Source organism: Temnothorax longispinosus, chromosome 3, assembly GCF_030848805.1.
Source record: "Temnothorax longispinosus isolate EJ_2023e chromosome 3, Tlon_JGU_v1, whole genome shotgun sequence".
Taxonomy (NCBI): Eukaryota; Metazoa; Arthropoda; class Insecta; order Hymenoptera; family Formicidae; genus Temnothorax; species Temnothorax longispinosus.
The window spans coordinates 19491861-19506656 of NC_092360.1; the positions used below are offsets into that span (position 1 = coordinate 19491861).

The 14796-nt window shown below is 35.0% G+C and overlaps 1 long non-coding RNA gene across 8 annotated transcripts in view; it reads right to left on the reverse strand.

Annotated features, from left to right (window-relative positions):
• Positions 1-2181: 2181 nt before the first annotated feature.
• LOC139809523 (uncharacterized) overlaps positions 2182-14796 on the reverse strand; it is a 28779-nt gene continuing 16164 nt past the window's right edge. Inside the window, exons 1-6 of one of the 8 annotated variants that reach the window (XR_011731129.1) lie at positions 13782-14156; positions 6801-6982; positions 6546-6651; positions 3288-3355; positions 2470-2641; positions 2182-2378 (exon numbers count right to left, since the gene is read on the reverse strand). This is a non-coding gene — a long non-coding RNA (uncharacterized lncRNA). The other 7 variants (XR_011731124.1, XR_011731126.1, XR_011731123.1 and 4 more) reach the window with 7 other exon arrangements.

Sequence of the window (14796 nt, forward strand, 5' to 3'; positions counted from 1 at the left end):
AATAAACTCATTATATAACTAAAAAATATTACTAAAAAATATTTAATATGAAATTAACCTTGTGTACGCACCCAACTTTACCAACGTTCGGACGCACCCGGGTACCCCGGTGCCCACCTCTCATTTTTTCAATTTTTTCAATATTTATGCAATTGAAATGGTTTCCTTAACGTTTATCTCAGTAAATAAACTCATTTCACATGCATAAATCAAATAAATTAATAAAATAAGCTAATAGTTCACTCAAAATTGAATTTTTTTATGGTGGGTACCCAGGTAACCGGGTGCGTCCGCGGCATATGTATACTTTAAACTAGATTATTTATGCTTAAAAAAATTCTTAAAAATCTCCAAATGCACCATTTGCTTAAAAATGAGTTAAATAACGACGATCCGGGCGTACAAAGCGAAATTTTCATTTTTAATCCACTTACATGCAAAAATGAGCAGTGGTGGGCACCCGGGTAACCGGGTGCGCACACAAGGGTTAAGGTAATCTTATAACTATAAGGCAACTTACTTCAAGAAGAATGTAAACATGGCAATGGTATTAGAGGTTAGGCAAACACGAAGAAGCGTTTAATATCAATAGAACAGTTTTTGAAGAAAGTAAAAAAAAATTAAATGCAGATGGCCCAAGAGTTTTGTGTATTCAAGAAAATATAGCGGTGGTACTGGCTAACCAAGAAAAGTTTGAAGAGGCATTAAAAATTTATAAAGAGGTTTTCGAGAGGAAGAAAGCGGTTTTAGATATTAATCATGCTAGTACTTTGAGAACGTTACATAGCATTGCTGAAATATCTGTTAAACAAAAAAAAATATCATGATGCTCTGAAAATTTTTCGAGAAATTTTAAATATCCAGAAAAATGCTTTGGGAGCAAATCACCCTGAAACCTTGAGAACTCAATACTGCATAGCAAAATGTACTTTTTTCTCAAAATAAATTCAGTGCGCTTAAAGCCCTAAGAGAATGTCTTGATCAATTCAAAGCTATTTTTGGAACACGGTATCCTATTGTTTTGAATATTTTAGAAAAGATAAAACGTATTAATTATATATATGTGTATATATATATATATATATATATATATATATATATATATATAAGCTTATATAGAGAGCAAACCATCAGCGTCCATTGCTGTTAATAATGATGACATAATACGGCTGTTCAGCGCTTATAAAGATTTGATTAAAGAGCTGATGCCAATAATAAAGACATTGATGGAAGAACACCGTTACACTACACTGTTAGCAATGGACAGGCAAGTGTTGTGAACACATTATGTGTCTTACTAAAAAACGGAGCTTGTGTTAATCAAGTTACTAATAAAGGTGATATACTATTACACACTGCTACTTCTAAAGGTTTTAAAAAAATTGTTGAAGTTTTATTACAACATGTAAGAGTCATGATAAATTAAACAATTTTTTCAATACTAAAACCGCTGCTAGTGGCGCTACATCGCTTCACGTTGCAGCTAAAAATGATTTTTTGGATATTACCAAGTCCTTATTAAAACGTGGTGCAATTTATAACATTAAAAATAATGAAGGTAAAACATCTCTTGATCTTTCTAATGACCAAAACGTTAATGATTTACTGAAACTAGTTGAAGAAGAACAATTTAGAGATGCAAAAAATGGTAATGTTGAAATAATCAGCAAATTAAAAGCGATAAAACCGGATGAGTATATAGTTGTAACAAATGCTCATAATAATCAAGGAAATACGTTATTGCAAAAGTTGCTATAGCTAATGAACACAACAATGTTGCGAGTAAGTTGTCAGAAATGCTAAAAAAGTGAGATGAAAATTAGCAACTTGTCAATATAAAAAAGAGAATTAAAAGCTTAAAACTTTAAGAATGTTTTATATATTTGTCACCATGCCAGGGTACTGTCGGCTAATCACCCCGTACATCTAAATTTAAAGCGATTACTGAAACCTTATAAGAGATTTTATGTTCTACTTGGGATTTAAAGGAACTAATCATTATCACCATGTACAAACAAGTGCCAAATATAATGTTTGATAATTAGAATGGTTGAAATTTTTTCAATACAGTACGAAAATGTCAAAGTCCTATAAAAATTGTTACATGCTAAGAAAAAATATAATACCTATTTAAATGTAGATATATCTAAAATTGTTTCAGGAAAATAACAATGTGACTAATTTAACATGCATGCAATATCACAAGAGAGCAGATTCTGTCATATTTCTGAAACACCTAAATCATTTGTAATTACAAATATAAATTGCATAATTAGCAAGTCCAATTACTGATCGTTTAGTAAAAATAATCTACATGTTATTGTTTGATTTTTTACAACAACACACCGTCCCACAAAGCCACCCTTAAGAGGAGCAACCTACGAACATAAAAATGTTTAAGTTTACAAAATACATTTACAATTATTTCTATTTACCATATTCAATTACAGGAATAGTTTATACACTCACAGGTTCCCATTCGTTGAGATGTGGATCGTAGGCTTCCACTAGTGTGAGATATTGTTGGCCGTTGCATCCTCCCACGGCCATAAGTCGGTCACCTAATACGCACACACCAACTCTACTCCGGGGCACACTCATTGACGCAACCATAGTCCACGTATCGGTTTTAGGATCATATCTATATATTGTTACATCGCATTATATATAACTTGAAAGCTTTAGCATATAATGTAACAGCGGCTGCAAAAGGTATAATTTAAGCAACCGGTCGCCTAAATAGTTTCTGTGGATTTTTTTAAATTATATTTCCTTGAAAGCATATCAAATTTATAAGTAAAAATAATTAAAGATTAATGAAAGATATAAGAGATTAATGAAAGAAATCACTAACTAATTTCTTTAATTTTAATAAAACTTTCTGGACATGCATATAAACAATATTTATAACAATCTTACTAAAAGTTAAACATTATTTAGTTATTAATTTTTACACGTATAGCTGCTATCAGTCTTATTAAAAAAATCATTTTTAACATAAAGACACAAAATAATATCGTTAAAATTATATTTTTTCTTATACTTTTTTTCATATCTCAATTTGTTAATTGTCATTAAGTCATGTAGACTCCATAAAAAAATTAACAAAATGTATAAATATGTATAGGGGAGAGGGGGGCACTGTAGGACACTATTTATTTAAGAGAGTTTATATCTTTTTCAATTTTTAAGAAATTGGTTCTTTGACTCCATTATAAGTTAATAATGCTCAATATAAAACGTGTGGTAAAACAAATACATTTAAGAGTATAGTCCGTTGTTTCTACCTATTAAAAAAATGTTCTTTCCGTCCTAATCTGCCTCCCTGGAAGTTTAGGACGCCGCTGGAGCAGAACTGATAATAAAAAACCGAGATAATTCTGTGTCTGTGAAGTTGGCATATCATTTTCCAGCAGATCAAAAATAAAAGGCAGTTCTTGTCGCATGCAGTCGAGTTCTATAGTTCCTGATACTTTTTAGTAATAGTTCTGGTGATTTTACCCAAAAAACAGTCGATCGAAAAAATGATCTGCTAACTTCCCGTAGCAGATCATTTTCTAGCAAATCAAAAATAAAAAAGAGTTCTTGTCGCATGCAGTCGAGTTCTATAGTTCCTGATACTTTTTAATAATAGTTCTGTTGATTTTGCCAAAAAAGTCCATTGAAAAAATTATCTGCTAATTTTCCAAAATCTCGGAGTTCTGGTTTATTTAAAATATTTTTCGAATAGTTCTGAGCATACTGAAGCATTTTCTAAAAAGTTCTCAACATTAGCAATGTTGTACGATTGTTTAAAAAATTAATACCGCTTGAAAACCGAGTATTTAGAGAGAATAGGGTGATATGCTGTACGAAATGTCGCAGTTCCGGTTTATCTAAAATATTTCCCGAATAGTTCTGAACATACTAAAGCATTTTCCAAAGAGTTCCCGACCCTGGCAATGTCGTATGATTGTTTAAAAAATTAATACCGCCCAAAAACCGAGTACTTAGAGAGAATAGTGTGATATGCTGTACAAAATGTCGCAGTTCCGGTTTATCTAAAATATTTCTCGAATAATTCTGAACTACTAAAGCATTTTCCAAAGAGTTCCCGACCCTGGCAATGTCGTATGATTGTTTAAAAAATTAATACCGCTCGAAAACCGAGTATTTAGAGAGAATAGGGTGATATGCTGTACGAAATGTCGCAGTTCCGGTTTATTTAAAATATTTCTCGAATAATTCTGAACATACTAAAGCATTTTTCAAAGAGTTCCCGACCCTGGCAATGTCGTATGATTGTTTAAAAAATTAATACCGCTTGAAAACCGAGTATTTAGAGAGAATAGGGTGATATGCTGTACGAAATGTCGCAGTTCCGGTTTATCTAAAATATTTCCCAAATAGTTCTGAACATACTAAAGCTTTTTCTAAAGAGTTCCCGACATTAGCAATGTTGTACGATTGTTTAAAAAATTAATACCGCCCAAAAACCGAGTACTTAGAGAGAAGAGGGTGATATGCTGTACAAAATGTCGCAGTTCCGGTTTATCTAAAATATTTCTCGAATAATTCTAAACATACTAAAGCATTTTCCAAAGAGTTCCCGACCCTGGCAATGTCGTATGATTGTTTAAAAAATTAATACCGCTTGAAAACCAAGTATTTAGAGAGAATAGGGTGATATGCTGTACGAAATGTCGCAATTCCAGTTTATCTAAAATATTTCTCGAATAGTTCTGAACATACTAAAGCATTTTCCAAAGAGTTCCCGAACCTGGCAATGTCGTATGATTGTTTAAAAAATTAATACCGCTCGAAAACCGAGTATTTAGAGAGAATAGGGTGATATGCTGTACGAAATGTCGCAGTTCCGGTTTATCTAAAATATTTCTCGAATAGTTCTGAACATACTAAAGCATTTTCCAAAGAGTTCCCGACACTGGCAATGTCGTATAATTGTTTAAAAAATTAATATCGCTCGAAAACCGAGTATTTAGAGAGAATAGGGTGATAAGCTGTACGAAATGTCGCAGTTCCGGTTTATCTAAAATATTTCCCGAATAGTTCTGAACATACTAAAGCATTTTCTAAAGAGTTCCCGACATTAGCAATGTTGTACGATTGTTTAAAAAATTAATACCGCCCAAAAACCGAGTACTTAGAGAGAATAGTGTGATATGCTGTACCAAATGTCGCAGTTCCGGTTTATCTAAAATATTTTTCGAATAGTTCTGAACATACTAAAGCATTTTCTAAGAAGTTCCAAACCCTGGCAATGATTGTTTTCAAGCGTTATTAATTTTTTAAACAATCATACGACATTGCCAGGGTCGGGAACTTTTAGAAAATGCTTTAGTATGTTCAGAACTATTCAAGAAATATTTTAGATAAACCGGAACTGCGACATTTCGTACAGCATATCACCCTATTCTTTCTAAATACTCGGTTTTCGAGCGGTATTAATTTTTTAAACAATCATACGACATTGCCAGGGTCGGGAACTCTTTGGAAAATGCTTTAGTATGTTCAGAACTATTCGAGAAATATTTTAGATAAACCGGAACTGCGACATTTCGTACAGCATATCACCCTATTCTCCCTAAATACTCGGTTTTCGAGCGGTATTAATTTTTTAAACAATCATACGACATTGCCAGGGTCGGGAACTCTTTGAAAATGCTTTAGTATGTTCAGAACTATTCGAGGAATATTTTAGATAAACCAGAACTGCGACATTTCGTACAGCATATCACCCTATTCTCTCTAAATACTCGGTTTTCGAGCAGTATTAATTTTTTAAACAATCATACGACATTGCCAGGGTCGGGAACTCTTTGGAAAATGCTTTAGTATGTTCAGAACTATTCGAGAAATATTTTAGATAAACCGGAACTGCGACATTTCGTACAGCATATCACACTATTCTCTCTAAGTACTCGGTTTTTGAGCGGTATTAATTTTTTAAACAATCGTACAACATTGCTAATGTCGAGAACTTTTTAGAAAATGCTTCAGTATGCTCAGAACTATTCGAAAAATATTTTAAATAAACCGGAACTCCGAGATTTTGGAAAATTAGCAGATAATTTTTTCAATGGACTTTTTTTGGCAAAATCAACAGAACTATTTTTAAAAAGTATCAGGAACTATAGAACTCTACTGCATGCGACAAGAACTTTTTTTTATTTTTGATTTGCTAGAAAATGATCTGCTACGGGAAGTTAGCAGATCATTTTTTCGATCGACTGTTTTTTGGGTAAAATCACCAGAACTATTACTAAAAAGTATCAGGAACTAAGTATAGAACTCGACTGCATGCGACAAGAACTGCCTTTTATTTTTGATCTGCTGGAAAATAATATGCCAACTTCACAGACACGATAATTCTAGTCTTCTTATTTTATTTATTAAAAGTAATAAATCTCTTGCTAGGCAACATCTTACAAACCTCTTTTAATATAATGTATTAAAAAAATTTATTAAAAATTAATAATATATTTTTTCTTTAACATACAGTAGGTAATTTTGTAGTAGGCAATCAAATAAACATAAGTATTTACCTATTGGAACCTTAATTAAGGCAAGAATTAGTCTCACAAATTTCTCTTTCAAATTTCTCTCTTTTTCTCTCAAATTTCTCTTTGTCCAATACTACCCCAACCCTAACTTGAAAAAAGAAAACGTAATATTTCACACCAACTCTTTTATTATGTTGTTGTATTTCGTTTATTACAACGCAAAACATATATATAATCATAACCAGAACATACAAGTGAATTTCCTTTTGAGCAATAGTTTAATATAAAAATACTTACATTTGCGAGCCAAAATAATTACAACTGCAGCCAGCGCGGTCTCATGTGAAGTTTATCTATTGACCGGTTGCCAACCGAAAAATGCGTTTAACATAAAAACAAAGTGACAAATTTGTTCTTTATTCGAGATGTCCTAAACTGCCTCTGTCCTAAAGTGCCTCCTTCTCCCCTACCTATAATTTCTGAAAGTTAAATATTATTTATATCAAACTTTGTATCAAATATCATAATCTTATATTATATATATAAATGTAGATGTCCTGACTGACTCACTCATCAACGCCCAGCTCAAACCCCTGAACCTAGAGACTTGAAATTTGGAGGGTGTATTCCTTTTATGACGTAAGCATCCACTAAGAAAGGATTTTTAGAAATTCCACCCCTAAGGGGGTGAAAAGGGGTAAAATGTGTTTTTTTCACTGACTGACTGACTGACTCATCAACGCCTAGCCCAAACCTCTGAACCGAATTTTCACCAAAGTATATGAAATAGGGGTTTTCACCAAAGTATATGAAATAGGGGTAGAATTTTCCGGGGAGTGCCACTATGTGTATAGTTTTTTGTTATCGATTTTCTGGAAACCGATTTTTTTAATTTTTCTTATTTTTTGAAAAATAATTGATCAAATCTCAACAAATTATAGATCAAATAGGGGTAGAATTTTCCGAGGAGTATTATGAAGTGTATAATTTTTCGTTACCGATCTTTGGAAGCCGGTATCGAAATTTTTTAAAATAATTTTTTCCAAAATATATGAAATAGGGGTAGAATTTTCAGGGGAGTCTGGAAACCGGGGTGAAAAGGGTTAAAATGTGTTTTCATGGATTCGTTAATATCTTTTAGGCTTGATGAGATAATTTTTATCAAATATATTCGTAAAGAAAAAGATAAAAATTAAAGAAAAGAAAAGAAAACATACTAAATCGACGTACACCATCGACTACTAAACATAGTACACTAATATTTTTTTAAATGTAAGATTTCAAACTTCACTATAAAATTGTCAAAACCGTTATAGTGCGAATGGTTTAACATTACGAGGTTATAGAATATATTCGTAAAGAAAAAAGATAAAAATTAAAGAAAAGAAAAGAAATTGTTCCAAATAAGGGAAAGAGAGAGAGACAGGTGCAGCTTTCACCTTTTCAACCTCTGCCCGAGCCTCTCTACAGTTTGGTAATGGGTAGCCACTCTGAGCACGTCCACTTTATGAATCGTGTTCGGAAGTATAATGGCTGCTTCAACATGACATCATTCGGAGCCAAGCAGGTTCAACAAGACGGCTTCATACCGACCTTTAAAGTTCAGGGGCAGGTATATCACTTGGTAGGAAGCCTGCTGCCAGCATCTGAGCAAGAAGCCCAATTTCTACAAATTTATTTCGTGGGTGAGGACGAAAGGGAAGTGCGCTTGAGATGCAACAATTTTCCAGATGTCAAACAGAAATTAGTTAAAGAATTGCAGAGGATGCTACATGAAGTCAATAGTTACATAAAAGACCTAAAAACTACTATAGAAAAAAGTACCTACAATTTGCAAAAATTTCGAAGTTATTATTCATGCAGATAGGAAGCCCATTGATGCTCATGGAGGACGGTATAATGCACCAACAGCAAATGAGGTAGCTTTGGTGATTGTGGGACAGCAATTTGAGCAGCGAGATATTGTGTTGCACAGCCATGACAACACACTAAAGCGTATCAGCGAGATTCATCGATCATACGACGCCTTGCAGTATCCGCTTTTGTTCTGCCGTGGCGAAGATGGGTACTCTATTGCCCTGTCTCAGCGCGATCCTCAGACCAAGTTGCCCCTAAAGAATACAGTATCCGCAGCGAGCTTTTACTCATACCGTATTATGGTCAGGGAAGGGGAAGTTAATCACTTGGTGTACTTCCGTTCACTTTTCAGTCAATTTTTGGTTGATATGTATGCTAAAATAGAGACTGAAAGGTTGAATTATATTAGGAATAACCAGGTGCAGTGAGGGCAGATAGTTACATTCATTTGAGAGACGCCATGGGAAAGCAAGATGCTGACGTTGCTCAGATGGGTCAAATGGTGGTGCTTCCGTCATCATTCACTGGAGGACCACGCTATATGCATGAGCGAACTCAGGACGCTATGACATACGTCCGTTTTTATGGTCGTCCTGATCTGTTTATTACTTTTACTTGTAATCCAAAGTGGAAGGATATCACAGATGTACTGCTTCCTGGCCAAAAATCTCACGATCGACACGATATTATAGCTAGGGTATTTCATCTCAAGGTGAAGAAAATGATGGCTCTTTTAAAAAAGGGTGATTTGTTTGGAAAAGTGACGTGTTTCATGTACTCTGTGGAATGGCAAAAACGAGGTTTGCCTCATATTCACATCTTGCTGTGGCTAGAGCAGCGCATCTTTAATAATATGATCGACAAAGTCATATGTGCTGAAATACCTGATCCCGTGAAAGACTCTCTTCTTTATAATATTGTCAAGGCCAATATGATTCATGGGCCCTGCGGGGGCTTAAACCGTAATTCGCCATGTATGAAAGGAGGCAATTGCAGCAAGAGGTATCCCAGGCAACTTCTAAAGGACACTCAGACAGGAAACGATGGATATCCGCAGTATCGGAGAAGGTCTCAAGCTGATGGTGGATTTACCGTAAAAATCAATGAAATAGAGCTGGACAATCGTTGGGTGGTGCCCTATAATCCTGTTTTGTTACGTACTTTCAATGCTCATATTAATGTGGAATTATGTAATTCAGTTAAATCTATAAAGTATATTTGTAAGTACGTGAATAAGGGCAGTGATCAAGCGACTTTTGCCTTAGAGAATAAGAGGGATGAGGTAAAATTGTACGAGAGTGGACGGTATATTAGCAGCTCAGAGGCAGTTTGGAGAATCTTGGCGTTTCCTATTCATGAGAGGTATCCTGCTGTCTTTCATCTAGCTGTACACCTCGAGAATGGTCAGCGTGTATACTTTAATTCCAAAAACTTAGTTGAGAGGATTAGTAATCCACTTCAGACAACACTCTTGGCTTTCTTCGAGCTGTGCAAAACCGACGATTTTGCAAAAACTCTTTTGTACTGTGAGGTTCCTTTTTATTTTGTGTTTAAAAATAACAAGTTTGAGAGAAGAAAGCGGGGAATGAATGTCGATGGCTGGCCAGGAATAAAGAAGGACAATGTGCTGGGAAGAGTGTATACCATCCATCCAAATAACACAGAGTGTTATTATCTTCGCATGTTACTGTATGAGATTCGAGGTCCAACATCATTTTTTAGAATTGAAAACTGTAAATGGTGTTGTCTGTTCCACATTCCAGTCTGCATGCAAGGCATTAGGTTTGCTGGAAGATGACAAACACTGGGACAATACATTGGAGGAAGCTGCTTTGTGTGATTCTTCCTTCAAGCTGCGGGAGCTTTTTACAGTGATGTTGGTATTCTGTCAACTTAATGAGCCTATGAGTCTTTGGGAAAAGTATAAAGACAGCTTTTCAGAAGATATTACACGACAAGTGGAAAGAGAGTTGCAAAGCAGTGCGCAGCAGATAATGGACGAGGTGTATAACAGATGTTTGGTGATGATTGAAGACGCAGTATTGGCTTTGGGAGGACAGGAGTTACAACAATATGGTCTGTCTCAGCCAAAAAGGTTAGGAGAAGTTTTGAGAAATCGGGATTATCTGAGAGAAACAAATTATGATGTAAACATCTTAGCACAAGTGGTGTCGAATAACGAGGGTTTACTAACAGATGAACAGTTCGCTGTCTATCGGCAGGTCCTTAGCAGTATTGAATTAAGTGCTGGTCAGGTCTTTTTTCTAGATGCTCCAGGTGGTACTGGAAAAACTTTTCTCATTAATTTACTTTTGGCAAAAGTAAGAAGTGATTGTGGCATTGCCTTGGCTGTTGCATCCTCTGGCATTGCTGCTACGCTGTTAGAGGGAGGCAAGACTGCTCACGCTGCTTTTAAGCTGCCCCTCAATCTAAACTATGTAGAAACACCCTTGTGCAATATTTTAAAACAAAGCAACATGGCCCAAGTGTTGCGGGACTGTAAGCTCATTGTTTGGGATGAGAGCACCATGGCACATAAAGGGGGTTTTGAAGCATTGAGTACAACCTTAAAAGATATTAGGGGTAACGATGGAGTGATGGGGGGAGTCACTGTGTTGCTGGCTGGAGACTTCCGACAGACTTTGCCTGTAGTGCAAAGGGGAACTCGAGCTGATGAGGTTAAAGCATGCATTAAGGCATCATATTTATGGTCTCTTATCTGTAAACTCTCTCTCAAAAAGAATATGAGGGTATATTTGAAAGGTGATGTCTCCGCGGGGAAATTCTCGAAAATTCTACTTGAAATAGGAGATGGAAAATATCCCGAGTCTGAGGGAAAGGTGATTATTCCAAAAGATTTAGGCTTAGTAGTGACAACCTTAGCTAACCTTATTGACAAAATATACCCTGATATTGTTGATATCAAAAAGAAATCTATGGACTGGTTGTGTGAGCGTGCAATTTTGACTCCTAAGAACGATAAAGCTGGTGTAATTAATGACATTCTACTTAAATCATTAGACGAGATAGAAATGGAGTACAGATCTGTAGACTCGGTGGTACAAACAGATGACGCTGTCAATTACCCCGTGGAGTTCATAAATAGTTTGAACCCTCCTGGTTTACCCACTCACAAGCTTCGACTTAAAGTGGGGGCTCCAGTGATGTTGCTGCGAAACCTCAATCCACCAAAACTTTGTAATGGAACCAGGTTGCGAGTAAAGGCACTCTATAGGAATGTTATCGAGGCCACAGTGTTCACCGGCTGTGCTCGGGGAGATACAGTGTTTATACCACGCATACCACTCATACCATCAGAGTACCCTTTCGAGTTTAAAAGGCTGCAATTTCCTATCAAGGTTTGTTTTGCGATGACCATTAATAAGTCACAGGGACAGTCGTTGAAAGTAGCAGGGATTGATTTAAGTGAGGACTGTTTCTCACATGGGCAGTTTTACGTGGCCTGCTCAAGGGTAAGCTCACCTAGCAGTCTGGTGATTCTAGCACCTGAGGGGAAAACTACTAATGTGGTCTATAAAGAGGTCCTTAAGTAGGAAAAAAAGTTGTTAACAAAATTATATAAGAATAACAGATGTTAATCCCACATTGAATATATTGAAAAGATAAGTCAATGGTTTATTAAATGACCGGAAATAAGTTAGCGCAAAAAGTTGTTAATTATTTAAAATTAAAATTAACGAGTGCCAGACTAGAGTCAAGCTCAACAGGGTCTTCTTTCCCCGCTAATTTTTCCAAGCCCGTTCCCTTGGCAGTGGTTTCGCTAGATAGTAGATAGGGACAGTGGGAATCTCGTTAATCCATATATTTATAACTATATACTCTAAATATAATACATAAACAAAAATTATATAATTATTAATAGTCATGTTTACATAAATTTTAATTTTAAATAATTAACAACTTCTTGCGCTAGGTAAGAATCATATAATATGAGAAGTAGTATAATAGGGCTTAAGGCGAAGGTCTACTATAAAAAAACCTAACGCGCCAATAGGTGGAACCTCAAGGGTGGTGTGGAAGTCCACCATTTTAATATAATAATGTAAAACCAAACTGTTTGTCTGTCTGTCCGCAAAATATTAATGGACCGAATCTGAAAGAATTGTATATGAAATAAGGAGAGAATTTTCCGGGGATTGCTATAATGTGGTTAATTTATCGTTATCGATCTTTTTGGAAAACGGTAATTAATGGGTGAGTTTAGGGAGAGGAGAATAGATTTTGATGCCGCGCTTTAAATCAGATTTAAATTAAAAATTGTTTATATATAAGATACATAGATATTTTTATATTTTTTGAATTATATCTTATATAATATATAATTAATATACAAATAGATATATATCTATAAATAGATCTATATATAAATAATTTTTAATTGTAAGCTTAAATGTTTAATCCATGAACACAAAAAATATCATATTATATAAAAAATATCGTATACAAAGAAGTTTTATAAATTAAACAAATAAAAAATTGTATGAGAGTTAATAATATAGTGAGTCAGCGGGGGGATTAGCTTTGAGGCCCGCGCGAAGCGCGGGCCGAAAAGCTGATTGGCGGGGGAATAGCTTTGAGGCCCGCGCGAAGCGCGGGCCGAAAAGCTAGTATATATATATATATATATATATATATATCATATTACGAGTATCCGGATAGCCAAATCTATCGAAAACAGATTTTGAAAGTGTTTGTTGCAAATTTTGTCGATAGAATTTTGTCGATAAAAGCAGAATGACAGATGGACTGCAGAAATTGAATAAAATCTATCGCATCGTAATCATTTACTCAGTAAGTAAACTGCCCGTGGTGTGACAATAACAGATTGGTAGCAGATTTGTTCAGATATTGCAACACAAATCCCATGTCATCTGTATACGCATTAAACTTGTATTTTGCTGGTAGAACCTGTCGATATAATCTGACAACAAGACACGTAACTTTTCGGAATGGATTTTGATCGGGAAATTGTTCAGTTATCTCCTAGATTTATATTGTGTTTTCTAAGAAAAATAATTCCGATCGGAATCCGAGTTTTTTCAAACACAAAAACGAGGATAATTGTTTCCTCAAGTACAATATAAAACTCATAAGGACATCATGATGACGTCATCATGACTTTATTCATTAAAATCACTTGAAAATCACTCGTGCAAGCATTGATTGGACGAGAAGAAGCTTGTTTCACGTATCAATCACTACAACTTATCATCAACAAAACTCATCAAACAATTATTTTCCGTAAAGGAATCTTTTTTCGTAAGAAATCTTTTTCCGCGCCGCGGAAACAATAAACAATTACGTTTTAGTCGGAGTGCTTTTTAAATATAAACTCGAAAAATAACTACTTCCTTTTGGTGACATTTTGTACTGATTACATTATTGCTGCGAGTTAGTTACCTTATACAATTAATATCACAAAGATTGGAAGCGATAAACAGACAACACGCTGGAGGCAGATGGAATCGACGCGGAAGTTGTTCGAAGCCGATTTTATGCGAGTTGAGCTTGTCGAGCTTTACGGCTATATGATCGTATAACACAGCACGTGTGTACGAATGATTAAAGAGTAAGATATTGATATTTGTAATATTATACACAGACTCACACACGAGGCGTTACAATTTGTGTGCTTAAGAAGGCGACATATGCAAATCTTGCCATTTTTTAAACGCGTGTTATAAACAGAATCGATGTGCCAATATTCAATGCCAATTTGAACACTTTCCACGTACTTCTACTACACCAAAATTGCTTGTATAATACGATGCAATAAAAGCAATGCTTACTTTATAGAACGCAAGAAAAATTCGCGTCGGCGCTATGATAACACGCGAAAAGGTAGGAAGAATGTCATAAAAATTATATTGCAAGTGCGATGGTGGAATACGTAAAATCTCGCAGCTGCATTTTTTCACACGCAAAATACAGACTCTGACTTTTTTACATCTTGCAATTTCTTGATTCACTATCATTGTCTCCAATTGTGCTTTCGATAATTACATAGGGAAAGAGATCCGTGAGAACGATGAAAGCTGACGAAATCCTAAAACCATACGTTTCAAAGCTATATCACAGGAGACAATCTGCGAGCTATACATCGTGTCAACGTAGCATTCGTCACGAATATTAAATATTTCACGTGCGGCAATAATCGACCATTGGACCGATTGCCTCTTCATTGAATCCGTTTTTTTCGCGAGCTATACACTTTCGGCTAAAAGTTTGAGATTGCATATAAAATGTAAAAGTATATATTCCGGTAAAATACTATTTAAAAATCCGATTCGGCTCTTACTCAACAATTTTTTTCTTAATTTGAAAGTAAATAATTATTATATATATAGCACAGTTGTGGTATTGTTTAATTTCAAGAAAATGTATTATGGTCAAAATTACGGCAAAGTATTTTTTC